This window comes from Sinocyclocheilus grahami, unplaced genomic scaffold (assembly GCF_001515645.1).
Source record: "Sinocyclocheilus grahami isolate Dianchi unplaced genomic scaffold, SAMN03320097.WGS_v1.1 scaffold1571.1, whole genome shotgun sequence".
Classification (NCBI taxonomy): domain Eukaryota; kingdom Metazoa; phylum Chordata; class Actinopteri; order Cypriniformes; family Cyprinidae; genus Sinocyclocheilus; species Sinocyclocheilus grahami.
In genome coordinates, this window is record NW_015506750.1 from 116318 (window position 1) to 128970 (window position 12653).

A 12653-nucleotide genomic window follows, 5' to 3' on the forward strand; every position below is an offset into this window, starting at 1 on the left:
CACTCTCACACACACTCACACACACACACACACACACACACACACACACACACACACACACACACACACACACACACACACACACACAGAGGACAGCTATGAAATCCCAGTTCAATTTCTTCTCTTTCAACCGTGTGGACACCAGAGGAGGTGAAGATCAATATGACACATTCTAGCATCATTATTACAATTGATATCCTCAGCGGCTCCCGGCCTCTTTAATCACGGGGTTGTGCCCTGACTGCCTCGTCTTCTTTTAAAACTCCTTTAAAGGTGCTATCTGATTTTTGTCCAGGTGTCCAGTTCTTAATTAGCTGACGCTGCGAAAGTGGAGACCTCATCAGCATTGAGGGTCCAGAGAACAGATGGGAGGCTGATGTAACGACTCAGTCCTCGCTGAGAGCCACAAACGCAGCGGCGGCACTTTCCTGCAAGATATCTGAGAAAAACACATACATTTATAACTTCAGTAAGTTCCGAGGGATGCAAGCTTTAGATAATTTATCATTCATTATTTTAAAAAAGCAAGTTGTTCTAATTTGTAAAAGTCATGGAAGAGGGTGTTTATGTAATATAAATAAAAAAAGACTGCGTTCAGCATTTAATCAACATGTCAAGAGAGCGATGATATGTGACAAAATATTGCTCTCATTTAAAAGAAAACTAAACTAAACTGTCATGCAGTTTAACTTATGGTTTGACACAGTGTCTATGGTGTTGTTGTCCATAATTGTGTACATTTAAGCTTATATTGCAGGCAAAGGAGATTCTGCTTTCCACAAATGTAAGACTCTTGAGAGAAACTCAATGCTTATGTGAGTGCATGGTAAGAGGGGATGTATAATATGGTTAAACTGCATAGCTACATTTCATTACATAGATTTTGTAGTGTTATTGCACATTTTTTGCCATTGGTTTTAATATTTATACTTCATTTTTCATTAAATTTGAGACATATGATGCACTAAAAAAGTTTCAATCCAAAGGGTGCAGAAGCCACATTTGTGCACTTTGCAGGTTTAATGTCTGAACTATAAGATTTTTTTTTTAACATAGCTTTTGACATATTTGAGAAGAATATATTCCTCAGTATTTTTGTCTTGTTTTCCAATATAGATATCTAAACATATTTAAATCAAGACACATTTACTGGAGATGCAACATAAAACAAAGAAGTCTTGTTTTCTGAGAAACCGAATAACATCAAGTGAGTTTATGTTAAAAAAAAGAACAAATATCTGTTACTGAAGTATGCAAACTTGTTTTTGCTTCTTTTTTTTTTGAGCCCATTGGTAGATATTCTTATTTTAACCATAAACTCACTTTCTTTTCTCAGACTTCTCATCTTCTTCTCTTCGTCATTTTGCTTCTCAAGTAGGACTCTGTATCTTGATTTAAGATATTTTACACCAGAAAACAAGACAAAAATACATATCTTTTGCATATCAGTTTAAGCAGAATCTACAGTAAAAGTAATTTTCATATTCTAGTTACGCTATTTTAATTTTTTTGTAAATTGAATTGCAAAGTAATTGAACTTGTTTTTTCTAACACTGTGTTGCTAATGTAACTCATTGTGTTCTGATTACATATTTTACATTGAGAGAACATATCGAAGTATTGTGTTTCCTTTCTTTAATTGGTCTGAAAAAGGTTTTTAAGCACTCTTAAGTTCACCTTCAAAACTTGCAGAAACTCTGTTGCTTCTACATGAACTCATAAGAAATAATGAATCGCTCCTTTCTCTGACATGTGGATTTTTGAGTCAATGCAAAGTTTAAAGCCGCCCAGGACACCCCGCATTTAAATTTCAGGATATTTTTGTCCTCGGAACAAAGCTGCGGTGGTTTTCGACCTGCAATAATAAAAGCAGCTCCATTTTGAACGGCAACACAAACAATCAGCCTCAGAATTGGATGCTAGTTGGAGCTCTGCAATTTGGAGAGTAATTGCCACCCTTTGTATGTATGACCCCTGTGAGGCCGTTATCGCCGGCGACTCGTTCGCGCTTTAAATAATTCTCATTACCCAGCTGCCAAAGTCGCAGGTTATTTGAGCGTGAGAATATATGCTTTGCAGCTCGCGCTAAGAGCTGTCCGATTTTTCTCTCACTTCCCTGGGACGTTAGATTAGAGTTAATTACATAAAACTGTGAGTTTGAACTCTTGCCAGCATTTTGTAATCTGGATTAAAGGTGTGAGGTCGACTCTCGTTCAGTTCAAGCTGTTGACCGACTCAAAGCTGCTGCTGTTGCTCTAAAGAACGCGAGTACATTTCTCCACAAACTTTGCTGAGATGCAACAAATATTTGCTAATGGATGCAGAAGTTAGTCTATTGTATTTCGTATCTGGAGACTGCACAAACTGCTAATTGTACTCTAAATACTGCCATCATTAATTAAACATAGAGCTGCTTTTGTTTGGTATTTGAAGTTCAATAGATCCGACAGCTAGAACACACTGTTTAATGCTCGTACAACAGCGATTCATTGTTGTGTTTAGTTTGCGTGAACGTTAAACAAGTGCCAAGTGGATTATACAGAGAATGCCATTTAGATACACTGATCGTAATGTAGCTGCGATTGTTAATCTATTTTATTATTTAACATAGCTTTGGAGATATTTGAGATCATGATGCATGTCAGCATGGGATGCTTGGTTGTATAATTCTATGATTATTTTGCAAGTAAAAGAGATGCTGATATCCATGAATTTTAGGCTCTTGAGAGAAACTCAATATGTGTTTGTATATGGTAAGATATGATTTCGATTGCACATTTTTGACATTATTTGGATTGTTATTCTGCTTAATTTTTCATGAAACTCTTGAAATTTGAGGCCTTTGAGGTTTGGGATGCATTAAAATAAGTTTGGGATCAAAACGGTGCAGATTTGTAGCAGAAGACGCCAGATTTGTACTAGGCACCTTGCGGGTTGAACTAGTTTGACCTGGAAAAAAAAATGCTCAAGGATTAGACAAATCCATGTTATTTCATTCAGACATAACAAAACATATGCACCCTACTCAGAATATGGTTTGGTAAAAGAAGGCTTAATTTGTGCCAGAACAGTCTGGATCTGGTACAGAATGGAGTTGTCTAGTCCTCTAGTGAATTCGAGAGATCTGATGGCAAGAACACACTGTTTAATGCTCATACAACAGCCAAATCATGGTTTTCTTTAGCCATCTGTAACATTAACTAAGGTTAATAAATGCTGTAGAAGTATTTGACATTGTTAGATGTGTTCATTTTAGCATTTACGCATTTAAGTTGAGTCTGTTAACTTTTTTATTTAATAAAGTTCTGCAATGTTTTAGTTTTCATTCAGTATCTATTTTAAAAACTATTGGTCTACCTCTAATTATTGCATATGTTTGTCATGATTTATGCTTTATCATTCATGAACCTTCTATGAAATTTGAGGCATATGAATTTTGGGATGCACCCAAAAAAACAGATTTGGGTCCAACTGGTGCAGATTTATACCAAACTCTTTACAGGTTTAATGACTGAACTAGTTTATTTGCTAGAGGATTAGACGAATCCATGCTACTTAATTCAGATGTACTTTAAAATATGCACACGTTTCATTTAGACAGTGATCATAACATACTTGTTTTTGTTTAATCTATTTTCTTTTGCTTCTGTTTGAATTATGTAACACAAGTTGGCATGAAGATCTGTGTCGGCCAATGAAGTGCATGTCGGCGAGGCGTGCTGGGACTCTTCCACGGCCGGACAGATGTTCTCTCTGCGGGACGGAGGAGACGAGATGAGAGGTGCATGAGCATCGGCTCCTGAATGCGCCGGCTGTAATTGTTGCATGTGTTCTATGAATTCCCCGCTGAGTTCTCCATTTCTGTTGGGTTTTTTCCTCTCTCTCTGCCGTCGCCACAGGAATCGAGGTCTCAGCCGGCTCACTGCAGACAAACAAAAACAGCACAAAAAAGAAAGAAAACCAGCCACCGAGTCCCTGTCATTCTGGATGAGATCAGAATCAATGTTTTGTGGATCATTAGCCATTCAGACAAGTGTGTCGGGACATTCTTCTTTATTTTGAGTCGAAGGTTGAAGTGTTTTGGCTCCTAATGTGACCGTAGTTATCTTGTGCTTGCATTTCAATTTCACACATCGTCTTAAAAACGTTTTACGGCAGGCCGCAGGTTTCCAGAAGGTAAGATAAGGTAAAATGAGAAATTAGCCCGAGGATGAAGCAGCAGAGGGATGTAATGATCAGGTAACGTTGTTTTTTCTGAAAAAGAAAAGCTCTGTTTACTTCGGTCTGAATATGTGATCATTTTTTCCCTTCTGTAAAATTTGAGCTCGGGAATCAACAAAAAAAGAATCAAATCAATCATGCTGTTTTACCTTTTTTTCAGTGCATCAAAAGCAAAACATGATTTGGCTCAAGAGAAAATAAGACATGCAGGACAGAGCCTTCTTTCTTTCTTTCTTTCTTTCTTTGAAGTCTCGCAGCAGGAATCATCCTCTAAATTAAATTACAGATCAGGGCTTGTGAGAGACAGCAGAATCATCAAATTATCCTCCAGACTGTAAGTTCCACTGACAGCTTAAAATTGGATATATCGCTCAAAAGAGAGCAGCCACCTTTAATGAAATTGATACACAAATCCAATTAAATAAGCATAAATTCATATAAATACAGAAGCTTTTTGTAGGCATTAGAGGTGACAGGTTAATTGCCTGTTGTGATGGAAACAGGCTCCCTGTAAAACGCTGTTGCAGACATTTTATGGTTTACATTAAAAACAAAACCAAAAAAACAAACATGAAACACATTCAAAATTTTAAAGACCAAATTAAGTCAAATTGAAGTTTAGTTCGTGTTGAGGACTTGTACATGCTAGTAGTAACTCTTTAGAATATATGCACCCATTACTGTTAAAAAGTTTGAAATCTGTAGTTTTTTTTTAAAGGGGTCATATGATGCGATTTCAATTGTTCCTTTCTCTTTGGAGTGTTACAAGCTCTTGGTGCATAAAGAAGATCTGTAAAGTTGCAAAGACTAAAGTCTCAAATCCAAAGAGATATTCTTTATAAAAGTTAAGAGTCATAATAATGTCCCCACTGGATGCAACAAATGCCTGGTTTATAATGGGTTTTCATGTTTTTGTCTCGTCGCTCCGGCCGGACAGGGCATCACAGTATGGTGAGGGGCGTAACATTTCCGTCACACGCTTGAGGTATTCAGCCAATCACAACGCACTGGATAGCTGGCCAATCAGAGCACACCTCGCTTTTCAGAACGATGAGCTTTGTAAAAATTTACGCGTTTCAGAAAGGCGGGGCATAGAGGAGAAACAATAATGTACAGTATGTGGAAAATAATGTGTTTTTTTAACCTTACACTTCTGTAAACTGGAGAGAAAAACATGGATTATTGTATGTCTACTTAAAATTTATTTTGACAGAAGTATTATTCATAAACACATTTAATGTCTGTTTCATTCATACTGGAAGCCAGAGGGCGCCCTCGTGAAGAAACTCCACATGTGCATCACAAAACTCAGGGTGGCTAAACTCACGGACACACACAAGCTGAGGCAATTCTGAGAGAAACAAAATGCACGGAAATTATCTAAACAAAACTGAAAAAAAATTGCAGTTCACAAGCATGTATTGAACCGTGGATGTTGTACTGAGCGGTTCAATATTATATTGAGAATTGTGGCATCTCTGGTATATACAGTACTATATATAGTGGATACTTGATTATATTTTGAAGGCTCTTAATAGCATGCAAAAAAACTGATATGTTTCCCTTATATTGACACAAGTAAAGACTTGTTTGTGTTCTGTTGGTTCCGTCAGCCAAGCCGTGTAATTTTCTTGCAGTTCCAGCGTGATTAATAATATGCCATTTACATCAGAGATGATTGGCTCCAAAAAAAAAAAAAAAGGCAGCAGAATCGAACTCCCAAGAAACAAGTTGATGGACTTCAAATCATGCATTTCCGACAGTCCTGCTCCAGCCGAGCTGCTGCCATTGACGGATGCTTCAGTCATTACAGACCTATAAACCAAACTACGCTCTAATGAAATATGAGTGTACTTGCAAGCGGCACCAAGCGGAGCACTAAAGCCAGTTAAACGATCAAGGAAAACGTGGCTCTTCACACCACACTCTGAACACGTCAGTCAAAAAAGAGTGTTTGGTTCTCCCTGAGGTCATTTAATACAGCAAACAGAATGACAGAGTTACACTGGGTTTACACACGGTCATCTCTCGGCCTCTCCCTCCCACACGCATTCAGCTCTCCTTCTCTTGCTATTTTTACTCGGCTAATAAGAATTCATGGCAGGGAGGCACTTTCTCCTGAAACAATGTGTGCAGAATGGCCAGGCTGCGAGAATAACCGCAGGAAAGATAAACAAAGTGATTAATTGCTGTGAGATCCTGCCTGAATGTGAGCAAAACCCTCATGTATCATAGGGCATTGCAATTCATATTCAGGAAAAAAGCTCCAGTTTCTGCTGCTCTCCGCAGTTTCTTTGTGCGAGAGCGCGGTCACTATCACGGTCTTTGATGTGGAGGGCTTCAGGGTTCACACACACAACAAGCTCTGCCTATCTCGCGCTCTCAGTGATATGAATCCATGAAGAGCGTTGAACGAGGCCCGTCGTTTTTCCCAACCAGGAGCTCGTGTTCTCCGGAGAGCACTTGGAACGATTTCGGTTTCACTTTGTCGAACGCATCTTCGTTACGTGTTAACTCGTAATTTCTCATTAGAAATTGAGAGTGCATTTGCTCGTGGGTGATATCTTGCACTTGTTGAGTTTGATTTGATGATAACTGAATTCTGCCATAAAGCGACATTGCTTTTGTTAAAAGTCCCACCTGGATTTGGTTTAGACATAAATTCGCCGTACTGCTCCAGTGCGCACTCGTTGAAATGAATCCTGATACGCAGCTTTACACTCATAAAGTTTCTTTACTGCAAATTATGGTTCAAAATCTTTGCACTAAAGGTGCCTTATAGAAGGATAAGGTTCTTCAGAATAGGGCTGCAGGGCATTGAACTATATATCAAGATTGCGATGAAATGCATGTGGATAACAATTATAATTATAATCTCTGGGTATTTTGACTTGATATGGATGAATCTAAAAAGGTCACAACAGCAGCCTGCCAGTGCATGTTTTTATTAGTGTTGGGTATCGTTTGAATTAAAAAATAAATACAAAAAAGTCCCAACTTTTTTGGAGTGTGTTGCAGCCATCAAAATCAAAATGTGTTCATATTTACAAAATGCATTTACGTTGGTCAGTGAAAACTTTGGAAATCTTTTCTTTGTACTTTTGTCAATTAAATAAAAGTTAAAGAGAACGAACAAATCACAGATTCTCGATTTTATTGCATTTTACAAAATGTCCCAACTTCTCTGGAATTGGGGTTGTATTTTGAAGAATGTTAATAACCAAACAGTTGACAGTAGCCATTGACTTCCATAGTACGGGGGAAAAATACCATGGAGGTCAATGGCTACCGTCAACTGTTTGGTTTCAAACATTCTTCAAAATACTTTTTGTCCTCACATTTCATTTTCATTAATTCATTCATTCATTCATTCAGTAATGAAGCTGTAGTTATGAATGTGTTATTAATCACAGACTCTCTGAATCATTCAAAGCTGCAGATTCCTTCACTAACGAAACATTCAAAACATGTTGCTTGGAGATGCACACCAGTTCTGTTGCAGATTTCATTGGAACTATTATTATTTCATTGTAAAATATAACAAACAATATTGACAATATTGTGTTTAAAATGTAGGCTACATTTAAAATGTAAAATGTACACTTAATTCATTTTGTTGTTGAACTGTTATATCAATGTCACATTTGCAGTCGTTTGGATATTCAGGGGAAATTGCATTATTGCTCGTATTTTAAACATGAAAAACAATAACTCACACAGGGTGTTTCTGTGTGGAAGAGAGTTTCATAAATCGATCTCTATGTACAGTCTGTGTCAATTTTTGTTCTTTATGATATTAAGTGCTACAAATCTACTTTAAAGATACAATAAACAGCAGCGTGACGTGTTAAAGCAGCATACATTTTCCTGTTTTTACACTAGAAGTGGCATTTTGCTTGTCAGAAATGCATGCTCGGTTTTAATGTTACTTCAAGTTGGGGTAGAATTCAATGAATGCCAAAGCTCAGCATTTTGTTGGCGAACCCCAGTTTGAGAACCACCGCTGTGAAAACCCTCATTTTGACTCCTTGTTTTTAAGAGTGTGCAGTCTGTGTTTTTCGCACATATTGGAGGATGATCGAGTTCTCGGCCTTGAGACCGAGTTCAGATGAGGAGCCAGAAGCGGCTCCTGTCCTCACAAACTCCACATGCTCTTTCCCAGGATTCAGCAAACGGGCCAAATCCAAACATTATCCGCTGCTTTCCCAAAAGACCAAAGCTGTTCTGCTGTCTCTCCCAGGAGGACAAAACTGCTGCAAGACTTCTTTTATACTTCGTTTTGCCTGTATGTGAAACATGGTTCCCCTAGACATCTGCTGCTGTGCACAGGCGAATCACTTCAATTTTCATCTTTATGTAGAATATAATTTCTAAAAGGGCAAAGATGATGTTTGATTATATTAGATGGCCTGAATGCTTAAGCAGGCCTTTCTGGATGAGGTGATAAATAGATGCATAAATCAATAACAAACACCTTTAAAATCACCAGAAGGATGCTCGTCGCAATCCATTATTTGCTGTGTAATTAGCACTGAATTTTAATTGCTCAATTAGGCTGAAAGTACTGTCTGTGGCATTGAAATTGAACTAATCCGGCGGATAAATTCAGTTTGCTTTGGTTTTAATGCAGTGCGATGTTTGACACTATATTTTCAACATACTGTTTTTATTTAGTGACTGCTGTGAGAAGAAGAGGCTTCAGCATAATAACAATGAAGGATCCTAATCAAGCAATAGTGGCATATCAGTCTGTGATATTGCTCTGTGTGATATTACAGGCCAGGTTCATTTTGTGAAACTTACATTTTAAAGGTGGGGTAAGTGATTTCTGGTAGCCAATGTTGACATTTGAAATCAGCAAAACAAACACGCCCCTACCCCAAAAGGGTCTCGCCTCTATTTTGATAGCTCCGCCCCACACATACGTACACAACCCTGGCAACGATTTGTTCTGTGAAACAAAGCAAAACCAAAGTTACACTGTGTCTACGGACGCGAGCGGTGCGGCGCGACAAAATACTATAGAACTCATTATAATCAGTGATGCTGTCTACACCATATATATATATATATAAATATCGATGGTCTACACTGGATGCGGCGCGGCACGACAAATCCCCGACAGAAAACTGCTGCTGCGTTCTATTCATGACGTATTGACACAAATTTCAAATGATTTTCAACAGTCGCTTTGCCGCGTCCAGTGTACTAGACAGACTTTAGCTGTTGCGGTGCAGACACGGTGTTACTCACCGATCGAGATGAAGCAAAGCAAGCTCGGCGTTCGATCGCAGGCCTCCGCTCCTTGAGTTCTCTCCAGCGCTGGAAAGCTGATCCGATATTTACACGGGTCCTACTTCTTGCCTTAAGCCTTCTTTTGTTCCGCAGATGTTTTCCTCTTTTGTTTTTTATCCGCCGTCTCTATCTCTCTGTCGCTGGCTCGGCTAATGTCCGTCCTGTGCACTGAACCCTCTCTCCTCCACATCACGAGTAGACACGCCCCTTACTGCTGATTGGGTACAAGTTTGTTTTGCTATTCGGCCCGAATCAGTTTTTTTAAAGCGTTTTTGAAAAATCGCTTACCCCAACTTTTAACTTGCGCAGTCAACATTTAAAAAAAGTAAATAAATAAATAAATAAATAAATATATATATATATATATATATATATATATATGTATATTTCTTTTAATGAAATTAACTTGTTTAATTTTTAATTAATTTATAAAATGAATTTCATATTACACTCTTAAAAATAAAGGTGCTTCACGATGCCACAGAAGAATCTTTTTGTCTAAATGGTTCCATAAAGAACCTTTAACATCTGAAGAACCTTTCTGTTTCACAAAAGGTTGTTTGTGGCGAAAGAAGGTTCTTCAGATTATAAAAAGGTAAGAAAGAGATGGTTCTTTAAAGAACCTTTGACTGAATGCTTCTTTGTGGAACCAAAAATGGTTCTTCTATGGCATCGCTTGAAGAACCTTTTGAAGCACCTTTATTTTTAAGAGTGTACTAACTAATATTGGTATTATTTATTTATTTGTTTATTTTTATTTACGTTTTTATTGGCCCAGTACTTCAGCTTTCTACTTGCTCAGCCAACATTTTTTACTGGCACCATCTAAAAACTTGTATTTTCATTTTTAAATGCATTATTTGCTTTATTTATTTACCTGCTTGCTTACTTAAAATTATAAATGTAAGTTAATTAAAAATGTATTTGTGCCTGAGCAAGTAAAAACTGAACTACTGGCCTGATTAAAGTGTATGTTTACATTTATAATTGTAAGTATTTTTTTAAATGTATAATTTAATATTTCACAACTTTATATAATAATAATAATAATAATATCACAAAATACAATTTACTTTTTTTTTCACAATGTGTTACAATGTGTTTTGAGTAATATCTTGAAATTCTCAATAATTCTATAATTCAATAATTCAATAATTCTAAAACTCTCTCACATCGGCGCTGAACCAGCAGGTCATCAACAACATCGATCATTTATCGCAGCTGCACAGAAAACGTTGTATAGCAGTTGATGATGATTTTAACACGTGATGTGTCTGACAGAAAACCGAGTCTTAATGCAATGTTATTAAGAACACAATAAACAGGTCCAATAACAGGCCTTTGATTCCTTAAACAGAGCTACGACACTCTAATGCCGCCACCAACCCTGCACTTTATTCAGACCCACCGACCGCCCCATTATGTCTCTTCATTGAATCTGAACTTTATCCTCCTGGTATGCTGTCAGGTGAGCAGATGTGTGTGTTTACAGCTCAGATTAAGGCCTTTAGTTCCCGTATGAAAGACCAATGGAATAATCACGTTATAATTTCCACAAAAAAAAAACAAAACATGCAGAATGGGATCCAGATGATGTGATTATTCCTATTCTAATGACTTAATCCAAAGCAGGATTTTAATACGAGGCAGTGAGGCCGCTCCTCATAAATAAACAAACAGAGGCAGTGCACGCAAATAAAACATTATAATAACAAAAAAGGCCCTCTAAACAGAGGCGGCGCACATGCATTATTGAAATTTGCTAATGAGCTCGCTCTCCGAAGGTTTGGGCGGAGGACGAGCGACAGATCCTGATCACCTGTGCGTGCTGGATCTAATTCCCGTCTGATCCACATCTAGGTCAGCGCAGATGTGCCAAAAAACAAAATGATGGGGAAAATCATGTCATCGAGGACAAAGCTGAGAGCAGATGGAGAGCAGTTGCCATGGTGATGCGATAGCCACACCTGTGTGTGTGTGTGTGTGTGTGTGTGTGAGGAGAGAGAGAGAGACGGGCCGAGCGAGATCCGCAGGGTGTTGAGCTTGTACTGAATGCTTTCACTAGGCCTCATTTAATGCGTTATTCGAGTCCCTCATCTCTCCTAGCATCAAAACACACTGTGTTGCTTTCAGACAAAACTTAATGCTTAATTATCACAATTTGGAACAGGGAAGATGTGCGTGTGAATTAATAATTCATGCATGTGAATTATAGAGAGCTGCTAATGAAATATTCTGTTTCTGAAAGTCACCTGGAAGAGCGGTAGTCCTGAATGAGTTTGGCTCATTGATTAGAGATGATGTGTGTTATATATGACAGCAGATCTACTGACCGACCATCAGTCTGTCCGCTGACCAGATGATGCTTACTGCACACTAAATCATTTGGGAAGCACCTGCAAACACAGTTGTGAAGGAATCAGTGTTTTTGATGAGGAACAAATCACTGGATTTGCTATTTTTTCCCCCAGTTTGTGGCGTCAAATCTTTGAAAAACATTCAGTTTTGTTAGCCACCAAGGCCCAAGCCATTGATATTTATATATATATATATATATATATACATATACTGTAATATCAATGGCTTGGGCCATTGTTTCAGAGTTGTATCTGTGAAAATATCTTATTAATAGTAATTTTGGACTTTTACACTTTCAATTATCTTGGCTAGTTTTGTTCACAAACTGGCAGTGTTCGTATTTCAGTATCATTGACACACTTTTGATAAAAAAATTACTTTTTTAAGTACTTCTGTTTTTTTTGTAATTTTTATTAGTTTTTAACGCGTGTATATAAAGTGTTTATTAAGTTTTGGTTTATTTTGTTGTAGTTATTTTAGTCCTTAAACTTGGATGAGTTTATTATTGTGGTACTGCTGATTTTGAGGATTTATTTATTTATTTTAATTTCAGTTTTGTGGCATCAGATCTTTGAAAAATATTCAGTTTTGCACTTCACATCAAGTTAACTAGATATCTGTTGATTTTATATATACTGCGTTGTTTCTGAGTTGTGTCTGTGAAATATATTATTGATGTTAATGTTGGACTGATTGAAACTGTGATTAGTTATCTTGGCTTTATTGTTTGTTTTCTTTGCAAATAGTCACAAACTGACCACGAGTTTATTTTAGTATCA